This window comes from Arachis hypogaea, chromosome 17, assembly GCF_003086295.3.
Source record: "Arachis hypogaea cultivar Tifrunner chromosome 17, arahy.Tifrunner.gnm2.J5K5, whole genome shotgun sequence".
NCBI classification, from domain to species: Eukaryota; Viridiplantae; Streptophyta; class Magnoliopsida; order Fabales; family Fabaceae; genus Arachis; species Arachis hypogaea.
Genome location: NC_092052.1, coordinates 8,228,975 through 8,242,050, shown reverse-complemented (window position 1 = coordinate 8,242,050; position 13,076 = coordinate 8,228,975). Strand labels below are relative to the sequence as shown.

General features: G+C 30.1%; 1 long non-coding RNA gene across 17 annotated transcripts; it reads left to right on the top strand.

The window, feature by feature from the left end:
• Nucleotides 1-3,336: 3,336 nt before the first annotated feature.
• Nucleotides 3,337-7,248, top strand: LOC112765364 (uncharacterized). 17 transcript variants are annotated; one of them, XR_011875626.1, is made up of 10 exons: nt 3,337-3,651; nt 4,096-4,135; nt 4,221-4,333; nt 4,440-4,533; nt 4,674-4,808; nt 4,910-4,990; nt 5,759-5,828; nt 6,438-6,507; nt 6,600-6,676; nt 6,774-7,248. It is a non-coding gene; the product is annotated as an uncharacterized lncRNA (long non-coding RNA). The 17 variants fall into 17 exon arrangements; XR_011875634.1 differs by having other exon boundaries at nt 3,389-3,651; nt 4,691-4,808; nt 5,781-5,828; nt 6,884-7,248; XR_011875625.1 differs by having other exon boundaries at nt 3,392-3,651; nt 6,884-7,248.
• The last annotated feature ends 5,828 nt before the right edge of the window (nt 7,249-13,076 follow it).

The window sequence follows — 13,076 nt, the reverse complement described above, 5'->3', positions numbered from 1 at the left end:
TGAGTTTGCTTTTAGATCATGGTTTTTTGAGAATTATTTTTTTTTAATTTATTTAAATAAAAAACCATCAAAATTCACATGTACAACAACTAATCAAAAGGCTTTGAAAAGATAGATAGATGTAGAACTTGGATGAAGCAACGACAAATACAAATCCGAGTTGGTGTTATGTGTTTGTGTTACACTATTTGTGTATGCAATGAAATGAAAACTTTAATTTGTCCATATGTCAAAATTTGAACATTCACTTTAATATGTTTTATGCCGTTACTCTATTTAAATTTTTCGGTTCAACCTTTTATTTAGTTTCTATAATCCTTGTGACAGATTAAATGTTATACATCATTGTAAAGTACCCATAATGAACATGTATGAACTTTAACCTTGTCAAATATTTTGAAGTTTTAGATTTTGAGTTTGTTTCTAGATTGGAATTTGTATATTTTTTTAACATATTGTGTTAGAAATCATGATAATAAGTAAATAACTCAAAAATGATAAATTTGATAATCAGATGCATTGCCAATATGATATAAAATATGATAAATTTGGAACTCAGGTGCAGTCAACTACTTCACATGAAGTTGATAGTTGAGAGTCATTAGATGAAAATTGAGTCAAATCAGTCAAATCATCTAACGGCTCTCAACTATCAACTTCACATGAAATCGACTTCACGTGAGTTTTCACCATTAAGTTATTATATATAATTACTAGTTTAATTGTGGTAGGAAATTTCTTAAATAAAAATATTTTTATTTATCTATTTATTTATTTATTAATAAGCAAATAAAATTCTGTAACAATGTAATATGAATAAAAATTCACTACATTTATCTATAATGGTACGATATATATAATATATTTATATTTTTATTACAATGTGTCATCATTAACTAGCAATATCAATATCTTTATTTTTTGTAGCGCTTCGCCACTAATATATATGTATATATATTTATATCTCCACCATATCAACTGGTAGTAGGTGGCTCCACTGGTGCTTCTCCTTCAGGAGGCCCAACTGGTGGTGTATCTGGCAAGCCGGGTGTCGATGGCGACGGTAACGGCAAGGAGGGTGGCGATGGGAATGGGAATGTGAATGGCGAACCGGGTGATAACGGCAATGGAGGGAATTGGAGTGGGGGGAGTTGACCGATTGGGGGGAATTGGAATGGGGGAAATTGACCGATTGGGGGGAATTGGCCGATTGGGGGGAGTTGGAGTGGGGGGAATTGGCCGATTGGGGGGAATTGGAATGGGGGGAATATGCCGAGTGGGGGGAATGGAAATCGGAAGGTGTTAGTGCCTGACATTTGAATCATGAAAAATTATTAGATCATGTGTGTTATCATATTAGTTAAAACATATGAAAATTACATGCAACTTTTTCATTTAACATATGAAAAGATCGTAACTCAACCGAGGAAGTCCATAAGCACTTTTATAATTTTTTTTAATAATTGAATTTTAAAAAGAAGGCGGGTAGAAATTAATTAAAAAAAATAAAAGGATGAACCTAATAATAACCTGATGATTTTGAGTCAGAAGATGTCTCATCGCCGGGAAAATTTCTAGCGGAGATAAGAACCATTCCGATAAAGAGGGTTAGGACGAGCAAGTTATTCTTAGAATTCATTTTTCACAAGAAAATTAAAACAATCCTATAGTACGTGAATTTTTGTGATATTGTTGTTAAAAACTTGATAATAGGGCACTTTATATAGGATGTAAAGTGCTTCACTTGGCGATTAAGTTGATAAGAGTTAATTTATTTGTTATTTTTTTTCCTTATATTTAATCGTGGTCATTGTTTAATTTCCTTATTAATTTTTAGTAAAAAATCCATTCATAGTTAATCGGAATAAAATGCATTGGAGTGAGTATTCAATATTTTTAATATAGATTTAATCGTGATAAAAATTGTATTAATAGATATTGATGATGACTACCAAAAATATTTTATATATCTACCACAATAAATTGTAGACGAAACAAGTGTATTTTAAATTTATCATGCATAATATGCATGTCAAATTGGAATCAACACTGAAATTTGAGAAGCATACTATATATTTCATTTTTTTTATTTTTTTTTTAAAATAAAAAATTGAAACCTTCAAAATTGATCAATCTTAGTCTAATATATATATATATATAAAGTTATACGTTAGAATTTACTCTTATACAAATGGACTACTACATATACATGAGTCATCATAATTTGATATGAAATATAATTTTTTTATTTAAATATAAAAAATGACTAATTTTTAAAATACATATGTTTTAAAAATAAATCCAAAATTTGCCAAATCTATTTCATTTAAAGGGCCTGTGATTTCATTCCATTTCTCACTTACCTACCATTTGGAACCTGCTCCTGCAAAATGGACCTACTATATATATATATGAAAATTGTATGGTGCTTACATAAAAAATTAACATATTATACTTTTAATAGGTGGCGTATCATAAAACTGCCACGTATATAGGTTTGGGCTTGGGGTGTCTTTGGGACGCCGCTTATAGTTCCAGCATGATGAGACTAAGGGTTATTTTCACTACAAGAAAAAGCGTATTTATCGACGCAAAAAATCGACGGCTATCTCTTTCGTCGATATTTTTCGACAGCTTGCTATCGATATTTTAAAAAAAATAAAAATAAAAATAAAATAATAAAATCGACGGCCTATTCGTCGATTTTTTTATGATGCATTAAATTCCTATTAACTATCGTCATATTGTCAACGAACCGGAAGGCGAAAATACTTTTATTTTAAAATCGACAGATATGGCGTCTATTTTTATATTTAAAATATCGACAACATTTTCGTCGATAAATTTAAACAGTTCAGATTTAATCTATAAAATAGATGCTAAAGGCGTTGCTTTTTTTTCAAATTAAAATCGACATGAACGCGTCGATTTTATATAATAATATCGACGGCACCGTTGTCGATTTCAGTAACAATGTAAAATTCTCAATCTCATATTATAGACAGAAACAATGTTGATCTTACTACAAGAAATTATTAAAAATAAAATATTAAAATCGACGACAATACTGTCTATTATTTTAGCAACTTTCAACACCTTCTCCCTACAATCACATTGCTGACAAAGGAACGGTTGATAATTATTTTTCTTTAAAATCGACGAATCTTTTGTCTATTTTAATAATTAAAATATCGACAATTTTTGCCGTCGATAAATTTTAACGATGGAGATCTTCTTTTACAATAAGATGAACGGTTTAAATTTATTATATAAAATTGATGGTTAATATGTTAATTTTTGTTTTAACTAAAATCGAAGAACTTGCCATCGATTTTTATCTAACAAAAAATTATGCCCGCGTTTATTACCCGCGTCCTTCGTTTCAATCAATTTCCCAAACATTAACCTCAAACCTTCAGAGACTCAAAGTTCGGAGTGAAGCTGCTGCTGCTTCTTCTTCTCCAACGCTTGAGAGTAGAGACCAGAGAGGAAGTCATCGTCACAGAGAGAGGCAGAGAGCAGATCAGTAGAGCTTCTTTTTCTCCGACGATTGAGAAAACCCGCCATCCTCCGTCGGAGAGCAGAGCTTCTTCTTCTTCTCCTCCTCCGCCGAGCCCGCCGCCACGCCCGCCGCCGCGCCATCCTGTTCATGTAAGTTCCTCTCAGTCTCTCTGATTATTATACTTATTTTTGCAGTTGTTGTATCTACTATTTTCATAATGAAATTCTGAATTTGCATTTGTTAATAACAATCGCATCACTGAAACCTAGTTAGCATAATCAATTCATCACATTTCATCAATCGCTTCATCTCTCTGTGCCGTTGTTGCTGCTGCCTTCAATTGACCGTGCTCAATCAAAATCAGTTACTCTCTCTCTTTCGTTCTTCAATTGATTTTTTTTCATCAATAAAAAATTTTTAGGGAAGAATCATCTCTTGCAGTCTGAGATTAATCAATAATTTTGTAGAAGAAAAGAAGATACCCGAGGTTCTTCTACTAAAATTATTTGTTACATCAGTGTCTTCTTACAAAGCATGATTTTTTATTAAATGTGATCAATCCTTTTCATATATTTATTTCTGAAACTTCTCAGCTATTGAAGACATTTCCAAATGCATCGAAGTTTCTCAAGAGTAAGTTTTCACTGATTCTTTACACAGGTTTCCTAAAATGTCTCTGTATTATAAAGAAGCAATCACATTTATTTCTTTTTTGTAGCACTTGTGGCTGGTTTTGAGGTATGCAATTCTCAATTTGGAAGTTATTCAAGCAGCAATCTCTTTGGCTGGTTTTGAGGTCTTCTTGTTTCTTTGGATTTGGCCAGTTTTGAGGTACTAACCACCACAATTTGTTTTTCTTCTTCTTTTATTATTCTCTTCTATGAAAAAATTAATGAAGTTAACTGTTTTCTAATACTTCTTTTCTTTGACAAGATAGTGAGGAAATTTAAGCCACCACTTATGAAGTTATTGGAGTCTGGAAATATAGACCTTTGTTTTGCCAATCAGGATGAAGCAACGAAACTTCAATTGTAATTTTTTCTGCTGGCTTCTTTCCCAATCTCATTCTCTTTTGCTTTGGTTGGAAAATGTGTAGTTGACTCTACTGTGAACTGTTTGCTGTTGTGCATTGATCACTTGGAGAACATGACTAACTATACAATGATGGTAGTTTGGTTCACACTGCAGAAATTTGTTCTCAAGCCATTGCCTCCCAATATAGTGCATATCAGGATCTGATTCATGAAGCTTTCTAAAGAAAGCTAGTGTTCTCATTGCTCTTGCAATGGCTGCTGGCACTGGAGGGGTACGATGCTTGCTATATTCAGAGTGCTATGTTTTGCTCATATTATTGTAGATTCTAGATTGGCATGTTGACATGTTGATGACCTTTCTCTTTGCTTACAGGTTGTGGCTGGAGAGCTTGAACTGAATCACGAATGCAGTTTGATGCACTGGTCGCCAGAGGATTTCGAATCTAAATTGCAGGTATTTTAAATGTTTTTCTTTGCTGAGAATATATTACCTATACAAATCACTCATCGTATATTTCGTTATGATGAGAATTTATGCTAGATGAAATTTTGACAAATAGCTGGTGTGGAAATTGTGAACTAGTTCATAACTCCGATTCCTAAGGAAACACAAGGATATTGAATTGTGCATTTTTAGGTAACAATATTAGGCTTATGACCTCTTTCCATCGCATTATCACTCGAATTGTGAGCTTAATTTTTTTTATTGATAATTTCTATGGTGTAAATAGTTGATGCATTACTAGTTTGTGATGAAGAAAATGCTCACAGTGTGTGTTGTGTCGTGTGATGTGATTGAAAGAGTTTATAAGCCTACTTTTGATACTTACAATGCTTTGATGTCTGAATGTTATTTGAAACTGTAATGTGAATAAGGCAAGAAAATTATATTGTAAAAGTGTTCAAGAGAGGTTGTTCCCTAATGCTAGGAGTTATAACTGATAACTGATTAGATATATGCCATTGGAGTTGGTGTTGAAGGAAACTGCAGTTAGTTAATCTCTGTTATGGTTTGTTCTGTCTTCTGTGAACATTGATGAATGTTGTGGAATGTGCTAATGATAGGGAACAATGATGGCGCTTGTTGACTGCAACTGGTGCCACAATGCCATGTTGCTGTCGAATTCAGTTATAGCCTATTGATATAATTTAAGATTCTGGTGTTTATACACATGTCATTTGAATTGTTTTTGTTATATTTTAGCTGCTAGATTGCTTGCAGGTTGCATTCTTTTCTATTACAGGTACATAAAGTTTCGGCTGAGGAAGGGTAATACTGGTCTTATTTCAAGGTAAGGGTTTATCTTCAGGTTCAATGAGTTCGTCCACTAATGGGAAAACCTAAGAGTCAAATCCAGTTGAGGGTGAAGTACAATTGGAATTTGGAAGGACCAAATTGCCGAAGTTTTACATTCTTTATCACCATCTTTCTCTTGCTGATTGTATCCTTCTTGGTTTGTGTTTATATTAAGGCTCTGGAAGTCATATAACAGCATTAAAGCAAGATGAGTGCCATCTCAAATTTTGCATTTGGCTTTCCTATTGAAGAGGGTTATACCTGCTAATGAGATTGTCATCTATTGATGTCATAATAAAAGATTAAAAGTACAAGCATATGTATGAAATGCTTAAAAAACACACATTATTTGATTGCATTTGGAAGACTATTAAGATGGTAGGAGCTAGAGTCAAATACTTTTGCTAATGTAGTTGAATGTCTATATAATTTGTATTAGCCGTACTATGGTAGTTTTAGCCCCATTTGTTTAGGCTGTAACTAAAAAGTTGTAACTTTATGTTTCCAGAACTAACCTGTGTATTAATCCTTGGTTTATTTCCTTGTGGTCCATTTCTGCAACTTGAACTAACCTGTGTATTAATCCTTGGTTTATATTTTCCAGTGATTTGGTTGTAGCTTCTCCTGTGGAGGATTACTTTTTATACATTGATGATCAGAAAAATCCTGAAAAGGTTAGAATTTTGTTTAAATTACTTTTCTACTTTATCTCCAAAGAAAGAAACTCTTTTGACTCAATTCCTTTCCTCGTCATTGTTAATGGTAGGAAGAAGCTGAGAAAATTACACAACCAATTTTAGATGCTCTTGGTGAAGACTGAAGACTATTCTGTTTGTTGCCAAGGTAATGAATGGATCACAGTTAGTGTTAGTCTACTGATTATTGGAATTATGCAGTTTTATTTGTAATTATACCTGAATCCTTTTAAATTTTACTGTAGGAGCTGCTTTTTTTCCTTTGCAAAGCTGCATGAACCATTCTTGTTAATTTTTAGATAAATTAATCTCATTAATTTTCTGTCTTACCTTCTAATACAATATTGAGAAGCAGCCCCCACATCAAAAAATTTGAAAAGCTGGAATAAATATGGTTGTTTGAGACGGAGATTGCGATCGTGGCCGTGGCCGAGGCCGAAAGGGGAGGCCGAAAGGGGAGGCCTAGGTTATTTAGACTCGAATGATTCTGACGATCTTGATGACTTGGATGATTATTTAGACGAGTATGAGTAGGTTATTTAATTACTTTACTTTGAATATTTTGCATTATTAGTGGATTGCAATTTAAACGGATATAAGTTTAAGTTTAGTTATTTATCTTGTCTTGATTCTTTTATGTTAGAGGATTATTTATTATTTTGATAAGTTTGTAAATTTACTATCTAATATTTAGTATAAATTTTATTTTTATATTTAAAAGTTTATTTGTCTTGTTATTTATATTCTATATAAATTTTATTTCTATATTTATTTGCATTAATTGTTTACTATTTTTCAAATAGAAAAAATAATTAAAACATATCTATTAAAATCGACGGAATGATTGTCGCTTTTTAATTTTAAAATAGACAAGAAAAATTAAATATAGACAAAGAATTTGTCGGTATCTAAATAATAAAATCGACAGCAACTGTGTCGATTTTATTGGATCAAATATCGACAGTCACGTTGTCGATTTTAGTAAGCATATAATGAACGAAAACACTGTCAATTTTATTGAATCAAATATCGACAAAAATGACGTCGATTTTATATAATAATATCGACGGCAACCTTGTCGATTTTAGTAAGAATGTAAAATTCTCAAACTCATATTATAGACAGTAACGCCGTCGATTTTATTAAATTATTATTGACGGCTAGGCAAGCCGTCGATTTTATTAGAATTTTGACAAATCGACAAGCTTTATAGCGACTACCTCCGCCGTTCATTTTGCCGTCGAAAATTAGCCATCGATTTGGCCATCGATTTTAACGATATTTTTTGTAGTGTTTTGTTGTGAGATAAATAAAAAAAATATATAAAATATAGAAATATAATAGATCATTTTAGTATTAATATTTTTTAATATTAGTATTTTAATATAACTGAGATAGAATATATGTATTTTAATATATAAAGAGAAAGAGAAAAGTATTGTATGTAGGAGTGATTTTTATTTGCTGTGTCATGTTTTAGGTTAAGAAGTTTTATTTATACATATATGAATTTATTATTTTTAAATTTTATTAAAGGTTGGTCTTGTTTTGTTAACGATACAATAAGTATTAAAAGCTTAAGAAGTGAATTCACTCGCATTATCAAGACCAATTACTTTAAATAGATTTTCTGAAAATTATGCTTTTAATCGAATAATTTGAGCAAGTAATCTTGCAAATATTATGTTGCGAGAAGACAATAAACATATTTGTGACCATCTCAAAGATGCGTCTATTAGAACCATAAAATACTTAAAAGATTCACATGGTAGATGAATAGATCCACATATATTCCCTTGAATCCTTTCAAGAAATTCAGGAGACTCAAATCCAATTTTTATTGGTAATGACCTTAGAATTAGTTTTCCCTGAGAACATACAACACAATAAAATTCACTAGATTTAAGAATCTTTTGGTTCTTTAGTGCATACATGTCCATGATAGTTTTCAATAATTCTCCGCATTACTGTTGTTTCAAGATGACCTAATTGATCATGCCAAATTATAAATTCATTTGGGTTAGTAAACTTTTGGTTTACAATGGCATGTGATTCAAATTGCACTAATTTTAGCATAATATAACCCAGATGAAAGTGAGAGTAACTTTTCTAATATATAAGTACTCATGATTTTTCTCATTCATTGTTTCAATATGATATCTATTTCGGCGACTATTCTTAAAACTCAACAAGTTCTTTAGAGACTTGGTAGACAATAGTGTATTATTTATTATGAATTTTGTTCCTCCGGAAAATAAATTAAAATTATAACTCTTTCGGAGCCTTCTGTCACGTTGCCTGAGCCAATAATAGTATTAACATATTCTTCTTTTGGTACAAGATGTAGGGCCATTAAAATAGGCCAAACCCATCGGGTCAGCCTGTTTACCTATTTAAATGGGAGGGCTTTGCCTCCAAAATTAAGCCCATTTAAATTTTGGGCTAAACGGGCTGAACCTGATTAACCCGAAAAAAATGACGGGATAAACGGATTACCCCGTGGATTAAACGGGTGGCCCGTTTAATTTTTTTTACATTTAAAAAAAAGCACTTTTAGTTGATATTTTCCTCGATCTAACCGAAAAATCTGACCCATCAACTATAAAAAAATATTATTTTTTAAAGGTTTTTGACCTGAAAGTAATATTTTTCATCAAAATATTTTTAAAAAATAAAATAAAAGAATAAACGGACTGACCTGTTTAACCCATCGAGCTGACCATAAACGGCCCGAGCTGAAAAATATGGCTCGCGAATAAAGTGGACTTAAATGGTCCAGCCCATTTAACCCATGGGTTTAACGGACCGGACCTAAATGGGCCGGGCTAGCCCATTTGATAGCCCTAAAAAGATGAGTAAAATATATATTACTTTTGAGAATGGTATGCAAACTTGCACTATCTACAAGGCAAATATCTTCATTATATATTCTTGCCATTTTTTTCAAAGGCAAATAATAATAATAAAATAAATAGCAGTACATGCATAATAAAATTGTATTATTGATTAGAATTATTTTTTTAAAAATCATTGTTCATAAAAATAGTGCCATATACTAAAATTTTATTATTATTACTATTATTATTATTTTAGACCTTGATACATTTAGTGATTTTGAAATTTATAAACATAAATATAAATATTTTATTAAACATTATTAATATACATCATACTTGAAATTCAAACAGGAATAAAACTTAGCAAAAAATTTTTTTACATGATTTATTTATGTAAATACTTAACAAACCTAAATATTAAAATTTTTCATCATTGATCAAATACCCAATATTTTCTTCAGATCCTCAAAGGAATTAGATACTTCATAATGAGTGGTGTAATTTTCAACAACATACATCCTTTGAAACAAATTTTGTCTCATTTTCTTTGTTATGCTTTCCACCACAATGAAAATATTTATCCTCTATTAATTTATTTTACCCATTATTTCTTTATTTATCCCACTTTTGGTGAGATCATTTCTTATGAACATAAATTTTTCTTCCTTCTATAATTTTTTTTGTTACCAAAATTTTGCCATTTACCTCTTCTGAGGTTATAATTTGCTGCATTTGCTTCAGAAAATGGAACGGCACCAGCTGGGCGCGCTTCATGAATTTTTAAAAACAATTCATTGTTATTTTCAACAACAAGAATGCAAGAAATTAGCTCAGAATATTTTTAAATTCTTTTCTCGAAACTGCTGCTGCAGCCTACAAGAGCACATGCGAGGAATGAAAGGTCAAGAAAGTTTCTTCTAATATGTCATTATCAGTTATCTTTTTTTCACATAATTTTATTCGTGAGATAATTTGGAATATTGTTGAATTGTATTCATTTATGAATTTAAATTTCTATAGACGTAAGTGTGTCTACTCATATTGAGCTTGAGGAAGTATCACTGTCTTTTGATAATTATACCTTTCTTCAAGGTTCTTCCATAGATCTACACGATCTTTTAGTGTGAAATATTCATTTTTCAATCACTCGTCAAGATGACGATGAAGGAATATCATGACTTTGGCTTTATCCTTTTGGAATGCATTATTTTCAACTTTAATGGTATCTCCAAATTCCATTTAATCAATATGAATTTTGGGATCTAATATCCATGATAAGTAATTGTTTCTAGATATATCAAGAGTATTAAATTCAAGATGAGAGAGTTTTGATATAATGAAAATTTATTATCTGAGTCTTTTTAAATTTTGATCAGAATCTCGTGTTGATAACGTGTTGTAAGATAAAAAATAAGAAAAAAATAGATATAAAATATAGAAATATAAATAGATAAATCTAGTATTAATATTTTCTAATATTAATGTTTCAATATAACTGACATAGAACATATGTAATTTAATATATGAAGAGAAAGAGAGAAGTGTTTCATGCAAGAGTGATTTTTTATTTTATGTGTTATATTTCATACTATGAAACCTTATTTATATACGTATGAGTTCATTATTTTCAAATTTTATTAAAAATTAGTCTTCCATGAGAATTTCAAGTCTCTCTCTTAAAAATTTCAGCCACCTATATTATTAATGGGCATCTACCTGGTGCATTCTTATCATAACAGTTTTTTCTGTTATTTGCATAGTTATTAATTTTTTTTTTTTTTTTGGTCATGCATAGTTATTAATTAGATATAATTAAGTTATGTAACATATATGGACTGGACCGCATAAAGTTGTACAAAATTCGGATTTCATTTTTTTGTAGGATGTTAATCGGGATAATATGTTTGATAATTAGTTTAAGGTTCAAACCGAAAAAATTGGGCTTTTATTTTTTGCAGGATGTGCATTGGGTAATATTTTTTTATAATTAGTTTAAGGTTCAAACCGAAACAAGGTTAGTGATATCAGCCAATCCAAAGAGGATCATTATCATTCAAAAGACTATTTTAAACTCTATCCTTGACGATCCAAAAAAAAAAAAAATTCTACCCTTACATCACCAATAGGTATATATATAGTATAGAAAAGCTGTTCTGGTATACAGAATGTGATGTTTCTCTCATTTTAACTATAGAGATATATAAATTAATGTGAACAGTCAAAATTTTGATAAACTACTTTGAAGATGTGTGGTTCAAAAATTAAATTTTATTATCAAGTAATCTTATTTCTAGGCATTATATTCTTAGGAATGAGATTACTTGGAATATATGATTTTCATATTTGGTTGTAAAATTTAATATATTGAAATATTATGTAATAATTGTAGGAATGACTAAATTTTTGTTTGGTTGAGTTTAAATATCTTGGTCATATTATGTAATATGTCAAAATTACCCTTAATCATTCAAATTAAAATATTAATGACTAAAAGTTAAATATTTTTTAAATTTACTAAAATACCTCTAATAATAAATATTTTTAGTTAAAATTATTATTGATTCTAAATTTACTAAAATACCCCTAATAACAAATATCTTAGTTCAAATTATTATTGATTCTAATTTTTTTTAAATTTACTAAAATTAAATTTTTTTAAATTTACTAAAATACCCCTAATAACAAATATGTTTAGTTAAAATTATTATTGGTTTTAATTTTTTTAAATTTATTAAAATACCCCCTAATAACAAATATGTTTAGTTAAATTATTATTGATTCTAAATTTTTTACTAAAATACCCCTAATATCAAATATCTTTAGTTAAATTATTATTGATTCTAAATTTTTTAAAATTTACTAAAATATTCCTAATAACAAATATGTTTAGTTAAATTATTATTGACTCTAAATTTTATCTCTACTAATAAATTTACTATAATACCCTTAATAACAAATATTTAATTAAAATCAATTTTATCATAATTAAATGAGTGACTATGACAATGTAAAAGGAGCAGTGTTCATCTCAGATGATCCTCAACTAACTGAATGGCGACATCTCTATTCTCCTAGCATTGTAATTACTTCCAAAGATATCTGTGATCAATTATACACAAAGCAACAAAAATCCAAAATCCACCATCAATTTTCAACAAACATTTCTTGGAATCAAGCCATCACCAATTGCTACACATTCTAGTTCAAGAGGAACTTTAACTAGTTTTTCATGGATCTTAAAACCTGATATAATGGCATCAGGAACTAAGGTTTTAGCTACTTATATTCCTCACAAAACAACAGCAACAATTGGCACAAATATCTTCCTATCAAGTCACTATAATATTCAATGAAAATTCAAAAATAGCAATATTTAAAGCAATTTCTTCAAAAATGGCAAAAGTTTCCCCGGTTGAAGTTGGAACACCATGTCGATCAGACTATTGTCCCTTAGAATGCTAAGGCCAGCCTTCATTCTATCATCACCGCTCAAACCAGGAACATCTCTCAACAGTGCCATTAGCTTCATTCTGCGCTCAGCTCCTTCTTTCTCATGCTTCAAACTAAATTCTTTCTGGTCCTTTCATCTCTATCCCATCATCATCTTAAAAATAAATGAGAGCACAATAGTAAACATCTCAATATAGAAGCATAAATATTTTGTAAACTATACAATTATAACACAAATATAGAATTATAAACAAAGAAAAC